The 9569-nt window shown below is 41.7% G+C and overlaps 1 long non-coding RNA gene across 1 annotated transcript in view; it reads right to left on the reverse strand.

Moving 5' to 3' along the window:
• LOC115290054 overlaps positions 1–8960 on the reverse strand; it is a 20278-nt gene extending 11318 nt beyond the window's left edge. Inside the window, exons 1-3 of the long non-coding RNA XR_003907935.1 lie at positions 8884–8960; positions 7546–7618; positions 5969–6049 (exon numbers count right to left, since the gene is read on the reverse strand). This is a non-coding gene — a long non-coding RNA (uncharacterized LOC115290054). The remainder of the gene's footprint in view (positions 1–5968; positions 6050–7545; positions 7619–8883) is intronic.
• Positions 8961–9569: the final 609 nt, after the last annotated feature.

Consider the following 9569-nt stretch of genomic DNA (forward strand, 5'->3'; position numbering starts at 1 on the left):
TTGTATATGCCAATATTTTTGCTTATTGTGTTCTTTCTTTCTGATGTTCTAAGTTTCCTCCTTTTATCACTTTCTTTCTGTGTAGAAAATACTTTTGTGGGGTCCTGGGTGGCTGAGTCAGCTAAGCCTCTGTCTTCTGCTCAGGTCATGATCTCACAGTTTGTGGGTTTGAGACCCATATTGGGCTCACTGCTGTCAGTGCAGAGCCTGCTTCAAATCATCTGTCCCTCTCTGTCTCTGTTCCTCCTCAGCTTGTGCTCTCTCCCTCTCCCTCCCTCTCAAAATAATAAACTTTAAAAATAAAAATAAACTTTAAAAATTAATAAAATTGATTTCCCTTTCATTATTGAAGAATATTTTACCAAATATAGGATTCTGGGTTGACAGTCCTTTTAATGCTTGAAAAATATTGTGCCACTTCCTTCTGGCATCAAGAAATCTGCTGTGATTCATATTGGTGTTCCTCTATAAGTAAAGTTATTTCTCGCTGGCCGCTGTCAAAATATTTTCTCCATGTTTAGTTTTCAGAAGTTTAATTGTTGTATGTTTTGGAGTGGATTCCTTTGGGTTTGTCTTTTTTGCAATTTAACTTCTTGAACTTGTAAGTTTATGGATTTTGCCAGGTTAGGAAAGTTTTCAACTCATTTCTTTGAATATTTTTTCAGTTCTTCTCTCATTCTCCTCTGGTGACGATGATATGTATGCTGTTTTTAAAAATTACATATACCTTGGTCTCTGAGATCCCATTAATTTTATTCCAAACTTTCTCCAGTTGTTCAGCTTGAGTAAATTCCATTGGTCTGTTCCTCAAGTTCACTGATTCTATCTTCTGTTATCACTCTATTATTGAGCCCTTTACTCATGTATTTTTCAGTCCCATAATTTCCATTATTTTTTTTAAAGTAGGCTACATGCCGTGTAGCCCAACGTGGGGCTTGAACTCACAACTAAAATCAAGATCTGAGCTGAGATCAAGAGTCAAAGGGTGCCAGGGTGGTTCAGTTGGTTTAAGTGTCTGACTTCAGCTCAGGTCATGATCTCATGGGTTGAGTTTAAGCCAGCATCTCGCTCTGTGCTGACAGCTCAGAGCCTGGAGCCTGCTTTGGATTCTGTATCTCCCTCTCTCTCTCCCCATCCCCAATTTATTCTCTCTCTCTCTCTCTCAAAGACAAACAAACAAAAAAGAATCAGATGCTCAATTGACTGAGCCACCCAGGCACCCCCCATTTAATTTTTAAATATTTTTTATTTCTTTGTTGTAATATTTATTTTCAATTTGTTTCAAGAGTATTTGTAAATGATTGGGGACGTATTTTTATGATAGCTGTTTAACATAATTATCAGACAATTCCAACATTTGATTCATCTCATTATTAGCATCTATTGATTATCGTTTCTCATTCATTCACGTGATTTTCTTTGTTCATGGATGAGTGATTTTTTTATCTTGTATATTTTGGATATGTATTATATTATGAAACTCTAGATTCTACTGAATCAATTATTTATTTTTTAAAGCAGGAAGTCCCCCACTGAGATTGAGCACATGGGCAGCTGGGTGTGTATGTTTAGCTTCTCTCTGAGCCCTGCCAATACCCCCCTGGCAAAACTGGAGCACTGACTCAGACTGCCTTGTTGCAAATAGGTGGGGGAGGAGTTCCACTCACCCTTACTCCACTGACAACTTCCCTGTGAAAGTGGGGCATTAAGCCCCTGTCTTGTTGCATCTGAGTCAGGGTACAAACTCAGGTCCCCTCTCAATCTGCTGATACCACCTGCTGGGGAAAATGGAGCACTACCTGCTTTTGCCAGGCAGGAGATGGAAGGTCAGCTTCCCACTCCAGCCATGCCAAAACCATCCGGCAGGGGAATTGGAATGCTGCCTCTCAGGTCCATGGATTATGAAAGGTTGAATGGAAAATTAACTCTTTGTTTGCTCAGCTTTCCTGAAAACCATGCAGTTTTCTTGTGTTTGGCTTAAGTAGGACAAAATTGCCCATAAGGCTTTCCATTGGTAGGCCACTTTTTTTTCCTATCCTTTGGCTATGGAGAACAGGTAGAGCTTTTATTGCATGTGCACATTCGTAGTGCTGGGTTGGAGGATTTTACAGTGCCCCGTCTGAGGTATCAGAGGAAATACGGAAACCAGGAAACTACCATTGTGTCATTTCTTAAGTCTCCAGATTCCTGTGCAGCCCAACTTCCTACCATCTTACCTTCCAAAATATTACTGTGCTTAGATTTTGTGCCATGTCTAGGGCTTTTTAGGGAAATCCTAGAGGAATGGGATTACTTCATGTTAGTCAAACTGGAAGTCTCCTTAAAAGGCCATTTTTAAATATATGCTTAGTTTACTCCCTAGAATCTCTCCGGGTTGTCAAGTCATGAATCTTGTATTGTAGCAATTTACAACCTAGACTCTGCACTGAACAGATGCACAGGAAGACACCTAAACAGATGAAGCAGATGCAGGCATAATAACGTATCTTAAGTTTTATAGGCCTTAATAGTTTATAGAATGCTTTATACATACATATATGCACATATATGTATATATACACACTTATATACTTACTAATTAAATGTATATATTCCTATCATTTCATAAATATAAATATTGCTCTCAACAATGTTACAAGGTAAGTGGTGCAGATATTGTTATTAAAAAAATAATAAAGGTTGTTTGGTTAAGGTTCTTGCCTAAGGTTGAAAAGCTGGTAAGTAGAAGTGTTATAATTCTTGTGACTCTTAGTTCTGAGCTCCTGATACCAAACCACAATACCTAGGGCAAATGATACTTTGTTGTAGTATAAATCCTGTGATTAAAAAGTAATCACAAAGCCTAATTTTGCTGTTTTTGAGGTAGACTGGCTTGTGGGTTATGGAGTCAGACAGATTTGAATCTAAATTTCAGTCCCACCATGTCTTATTTGTGTAATCTTGGAGAAATTACTTCACTCATCTATACTGAGGTATAGGTTTCTTCATCTGTAAAATGGGGATACTATATTTACTTCAAAAGGTTACTTTGGATAATCACGTATTTAAAGCAAAGTGCCTGGCATATGATAAGCACTCAATAAATGGTAGCTATTATTATAATTAGGGATAGACATAGCAAAAAAAAAAAACCCACTACATTTCCATTATGAGGAAATAATGATTCAGACTCAAAGCTTTCAAAAGTAGAGAGGGTGCATCTGTTCATTCCTGTTTGGTTGTATCACACGTCACATGCTGCTTAATAAACATCGGCATCTCTGTAATTTTAAAACTGGAAGGACATAAAGGTCATCTATTTCAAGCTTCTCATTTTATAGATAAACATAGGTTGGGAAGGGTTGACTGAATTACTTCAGAGTTACAGTGTTAGCACCCTTCCTGCTACACCTGGTAAAGCACACAAAAGAGTGAGCAGGAAATAAAGTATAGAAAGACACCCCATATTCCAGAAAGAAAAAGATCTGGGTCAATAAAACCTGGGGAGGTTGGGACAGGCACAAAAGGTATAAACAATTCCCTAAAGGTTGACCCCTATAAATGAGGGTAATCCCTGCACACCATCCTCACGTAGATCTGTAAGGGAGTAGCTTAATCGGTAGACAACAAATCACAAGCGTGCTGGCCTCCAGAAGTGATGAAGGCTACACTGGAGAAGGTTTTGCTGGTGAGAGAGGCAGTCTGCTACAAACATTACTGGAGTTGAAAGAAGGGGGTGGTGGATACAGAAGAGAAGTCAGTGTCAACACTGCCCATCCAATTCCTAACAGTAGGTCATAATGGCAGGCAAGTATCATCTAACCAGCCAGCAAACAGGCATTTAAGTGGCAATGTGCCCCAAACCAAACAGGAGACATAAAAGAAGAGGCAAACATTCACAGGGGTATTTTTTGCTTGGACTTGTACTTTTACCTATTTATGAAAGTGGTCTCAGTAACAATTTCCAGCAATGTGTGGAGATTTTTTTTTTTTTTTGGCTTGGAAATGATGAACACTGACTTTTTTTAAAGTGATGAGAAGGAATATTTTTTGTAATTCAGTATTTCGTTACACATTTTGTCAGTTTACTCTTACTTTTACATTAATCATGAACTACAACAGTCAGTAAATTAGTAAGATCTTTTCCACAAGGTCTTTTTTTATGATTATGACTAGAAACAGTCTTTCTTACCCTAGCAAAGTGTATTTTGCATTTTATGTAAAGTACATTTTAAAGCAGTTTTTTAAGAGTCTCAAATCTGAAAGATGAAATTTTGACTTTTTCTCTAATTGTTTTCTTTTTTTTAGTTCATTTACTTATTTTGAGAAAACCAGAGCAAGGGAGGGCAGAGGAGGAGAAAATCCCTGGAAGGTCCCCTGCGGTTAAGAACACCGTGTGGTGTGACCCCATGACTGTGCTAAGCTAACCAAGCCAGCCAGGTGCCCCTTGACTTTCTCGATCTTGCCTTTGTGTAATTTCAGGTTTTTAAGTATAAATGAGAGTGAAAAATGTAAATATGAGATATGTTGAATAAAGGTGAGTGCTAAGCCCTAGTTATGTGCAACAGCTATTAAACATTTCAAAAGATGTCAAAAGTAGTTCTGGGGCACCTGACTGGGTCAGTCAGAAGACTGTGTGACTCTTGATTCTGGGGTCATGAGTTCGAGCTCCATGTTGGCTATAGAGATTACTTAAAGAAAAGAAGCAGTTCTAAAAACTTTTTATCTCTTAGAGAAACAACAAAAGCAGTTTACAAAATATATATAAAAAGAGCTACCTTTTATGAGAATGCACATATGGGCATATGTGTACATACAGGAAAAACTCTGGAAATTCACCCCAAATGTTAAAACTAATTTTTTTCTGGCTTCTGGGTTTCATGAGATCTTTATTTATGTTTATAATTGTTTTTTTCTAATTTCCTTATAATGAATATGTGTTTTGGTCAGAAGACAAAGGGTATTCTGTTTTCTTTTTCTTTCATTAATGTTTACTTAAATGTTACAGAGAATCCAATTTAAAGTGAAGGGAAAGACCAAAGTCCAGAATGATTGAAAATGAGCGGTTCTTCAGATTGAACCGAATAAGGGGGGTGAGTAGGGGCCTATTTGATACTAGAGTGGGGTTTTTGTTTGTGTATGAATTTTTTTTTAATGTTTCTTTATTTTTGAGAGAGAGTGTGCACAAGAGGGGAAGGGGCAGAAAGAGAGGGAGGCAAAGACTCCAAAGCAGGTTCTGTCTTGTCAGCACAAAGCCTGAGATGAGGCCTGAACTCACGAACCATGAGATCATGACCTGAGCTGAAGTCAGATGCTCAATGTACTGTCACCCAGGTGCCCTGTGTGTGAATTTTTTTGTTGTGTGGTGAAAATTCAACCATAAAAAATAATTTGCAGTTGTTCTGAAAACTAATTTCCCCCCCTCTTGCTTCTAGAGATCCTACTCTGAGAAACAAAGGTATAGGCAATTATGCACTGGGTAGGAAGGGCCAATACAAATTAAAGAGGGAACATAAGATCTCTGCCCTTACAAGTATTATGTTTCTCACCTCGGTTGAATTTGAAGCCTCTTCTCCTCTTATTTATACTCTTTCCTTTAACAAACACCCAAAACATTTTTTCTGTGCTGATTAAATAAGAAATGTCAGCCCTGACCTAGGAGCTAACAATGTAACTGAGTAAACAAGGAACATACTGGAAAAGTTAACCAAGAAGAGAGGAGAACCATGCACTTAGGAATTAAATGACTTAACACAGAGAACTCCTATAGCAGTTCAAGGAGGGGCTGGTGACTCTACTGTGGTCGTGGTCTAGATCTGTGCTGTTCAATATAGCTTTTTACAGTGATGACAGCATCATTCTGACTGATTAGAACAGAAGCCCCTAGCCACATATAGTTACTGAGTACTTGAAATGCTCTCTATACAACTGAGGAGCTGAGTTTTTAATTTTATTTAATTTAAAAAGTTACATAGAGTTGGTGACTTACCATAGTGCAAGCCAAGATGTAGAAGATATCAAGAAGGTAGGACTTGTCTTGTTACTTGAAGAAAGGGGAAGATTTGAACAGCTGAGGACAAAGAGGCATTCCGAGAGAAGAAAAAACTGTACTTACTTTACATTGAAAATGTGACAGTGTCCAGTGCTTGGATGGGGGGGAGGGATTGTGATGGGTTACTACACAGGGCAGATCAGTGTAGATACAGCATAGAGTTAGGACTTGGAGCTGCAGGAAATGGGGAGTAATTGGTTATTTCTTCTTAAATTGAGGTATAATTGATATATAACATTATATTAGTTTCAGGTGTACAACACAATTTGGTATTTGCAGATTACATCTGATCAGTGTATAATAACAGCTCTTACCATGGGTCAGGCATTATATTGAGTGCCTTAGATGGATTATCTCATTTAATTATTATAATAACCTTTTGAGGGCAATGGAGATTTATTTGGCATCACTGTAGGGGTAAAAGAAGCAATTATAATCTTGGAAATATCTCCAAGGTACTGATGGTGAGCATATGGAAGTTATAAAGCCTCATTAGGACATTAGGAAGTTAGATTCAACAGAACTCGATGTCTGACTACATGCGGCGGGTGAATTGAAAAGGGGAGGAGACAACCTCTAGCCCTAGGGATACTGCTGAGGACAAAATCATGGGGAAAGATTCTGGGTGAATGAAGGCAGTTGACTTAGCAAGGGGATCTTGGCAAGGATGTAGATAGGTGGCAATGGAAACACTTTAGTGGAGTTGAGGAATCTGACAAAGAAAAGGTTTTTTTGGAGTCCTATAGGTGAGTTAAATATGAGGATAGAGAAGTGGCAGCCGTACCTGGTAGTCAAGGTAATGCCAACAAAAACTGAGTGAAAGGCAAACAACTATTTTGAAGAGAAATATCAATTTTTTTGACATGTTGACTAAAGGTAATGAGTCCTCTGGATGATGTCTTGCTGGTTAGCGGGAATATGAAGTTAAGAGTCTAGGAAGCAGATCAAGGCTGGAGACTGGTAATTGTAATGTGTTGTCCCAGAACAGCAGGAAAAGGAAACGAGAAGGTTGAGCATAGAACTTGAGGCAAATGCCTACCACCCAGAGGGCTAAGTGAGAAAGAAGAGCCAGCAAGGAAGAAAGAATGACTGAGCCATACTAGAATGTCAAGGGAGAATTTTAGAGGTGAAAGTAAGTTCGAGTTTTCTTATATTGTAAAGTGGTCAAGGGAAAAAAAAAAGATTGAGAAAACGGTGACTGACCTTATCAAAAAGATCCTTGGAGAAAAGGAAGGAATAAGTGTGAAGGATTTGTCTGGTCATTTTGGCAGTAAAGGAGGGAAACAGCTTGGGAAGGGATAAAGATTACTCCCCACCCTTACCCCCCAATTTCCCAGGTAGGTCAGTTCCACTTAGTCTGAAAGCAGAAAGGAGGAACCTAGGGCAAAAAGATCTGGATGGAGGTGAGATGAAGCCAGGAGGCCAAGGGTTGGCAACTTAGAATGGAAAAGAGGCTCCTGTTCCTCTAGATACTTGACAACAGTTAACACAATTGATGGTAGGGAGAGAAATACTTTGAGAAGAGTAGCAGAGGATGCTGGAGCTTGATGTTTTTTATCTTCTTTATGAAACTGCAATCACGGCCATCTGCCAAGAAATAGACAGGAAAATGGGTTAGGTGGGGAGGAGAAAGGAGATATATACCAGTAGCAGCTAGGGCTGCCCTTGATAATCACCAAGAAGTGAATGAAAGGATTGGGGACTATACCAACCTGACTGCAGTTTAGGCTGCCATCCCAAGATTTATTCTGGTAACTGACAACAATAACAAACACCACCACCACCATTTATTGTATGGCAACCGCGAGCTTACAAGAAGTGTTTCTATATATTATCTCACTTAATTTCCCAAGAATCCAATTAAGTATTACTAATTCCAACTATATGCAAATTGTACAAAAAAAAGTAAATTAAAACACAAAAATGTTTCGCTTTAATTAAAAAAAAAATTGCCCACTACATTGCCAGGCATTGTTCTTGGACACAGAAAAAGACAGGTGAGGCTTGCCTTTATGGAGATTTACTGGAGAGGTGCAGGAGAAAAGTAAACCGGTAAATGAACCAGATCGTTTCAACTTTTAATAAATGGTGTGAAAATAAGAAAACTGGGGATACACTTGATATTATAGTAAATATGATAAAGATGATACAGCCATGGAGGAGTGTGGGAAGGCAGAGGCTTTTTAGTGGTCAGGGAGAGGGGACAAGTGAACTGAGAACTTTAAGATGAGAAAGGTGTACGGGCCAAGGAAAGGGTAAGTGCAGAGTGCTCTGAAGCAATTACTAACGTGGTTTTTGGAGGAATGGTAACGTTTGCGCCACCGAAGCTTATAGAACAAGGGGATATAGGCCAAAGTTGGAGGCGTCACGGTAAGTCCAGGGAAGACTGTACGCAAAAGAGGTAACTCAATTCGTATCAATGGAATAAGGCGCCCGACAGCTGGAGCCAGGCTGGGCCACTCTCCCACGTGGGTTTCCAGGGCAGGAAGGTGCCTGCCGCGTGGTGGGGAGGCTACCGGTCCGAAGAGGTCCCAGGCCCAGGGGCCCTGGGGCTGAGGCCCGCGGGGGGGTGGGGAGTGTGACCTCCCCGCGTCGCCACGGTCCAGGCTTCACCGACGGTCGCGCCTGGCCTTCCTGGGGCCAGCCCCGCGCGGCTAGCGAGCAGCCCCCCTCCCCCGCCCTCCAGCATCACCTCCGCCTGGAATTGTCGTCAGCGACCCCCGCCCGGCCCGGCTCGGTTTTCCGTCCGGGGCGGCGAGTCCGGCCTCCAAAACTTCGCAATGACAGTGCTCCCAGGATTATGGGGAGATGACATAAATTATGACCTGGGCGAACTCCTATAAGAAACAGACCTTTTAATCTCTTATCTTGTTCTCCCTCATGGCTTTCCAGGAACAACTTGCTTCCCAATATGCACTCCAAAGTCACCCCCTCCAACAGCGAGACTATTGGTTTGGCCCCTCGGCCCGGATTGGCTGAAGGTTTACGCCTCGGCCAGGGATTGGAAGACGTTTGTTCCTTCGGTATACTCCGCGCCCATTGGTTCTTTTTCCTCGTTTTTGGGCGGAGTGGTTAGGGACGGTATCCACCCTCTTGTTTACGGAGAGCGTAGTTGTAGTGCTCTTCGAGCTCCAGGGCTGTCTCCAAAGTTCCCTATTTAGCTCCTCGGACCAATTGGGTTCTTGCTCCACCCTCGCCCTCTCCCTTGCACGCTTACCCGCGTGGTACTGCCCACATCTTTAGAGCGGCGGCGCGAGCGGACGCTTGTCGCGTTCCTCCGCCAGCGCCCGCCTGGCTGCTCCCCCTCGAGTGTGCGCTTGGTACGGCCCGCGCCGCCTCTCTCCCTTGCTGGGGTGGCTACCCCCCCTTTGGGTCGGCGGCGCTTGGTGCCGCCCGGGAGAACCAGGTCATCGGTCGGTTTCTGTGAAAACAAAAACAATCGGCGGCGCCGCGGCGGGCAGCCGAACGCGGCTAGTGAGGACCAGAGTCTCGGGGCCGGGTGGGGAGAGCGAGCGGGAGCGGCGGCGACGCTCCGGGG

Source organism: Suricata suricatta, chromosome 4 (assembly GCF_006229205.1).
Source record: "Suricata suricatta isolate VVHF042 chromosome 4, meerkat_22Aug2017_6uvM2_HiC, whole genome shotgun sequence".
Taxonomy (NCBI): Eukaryota; Metazoa; Chordata; class Mammalia; order Carnivora; family Herpestidae; genus Suricata; species Suricata suricatta.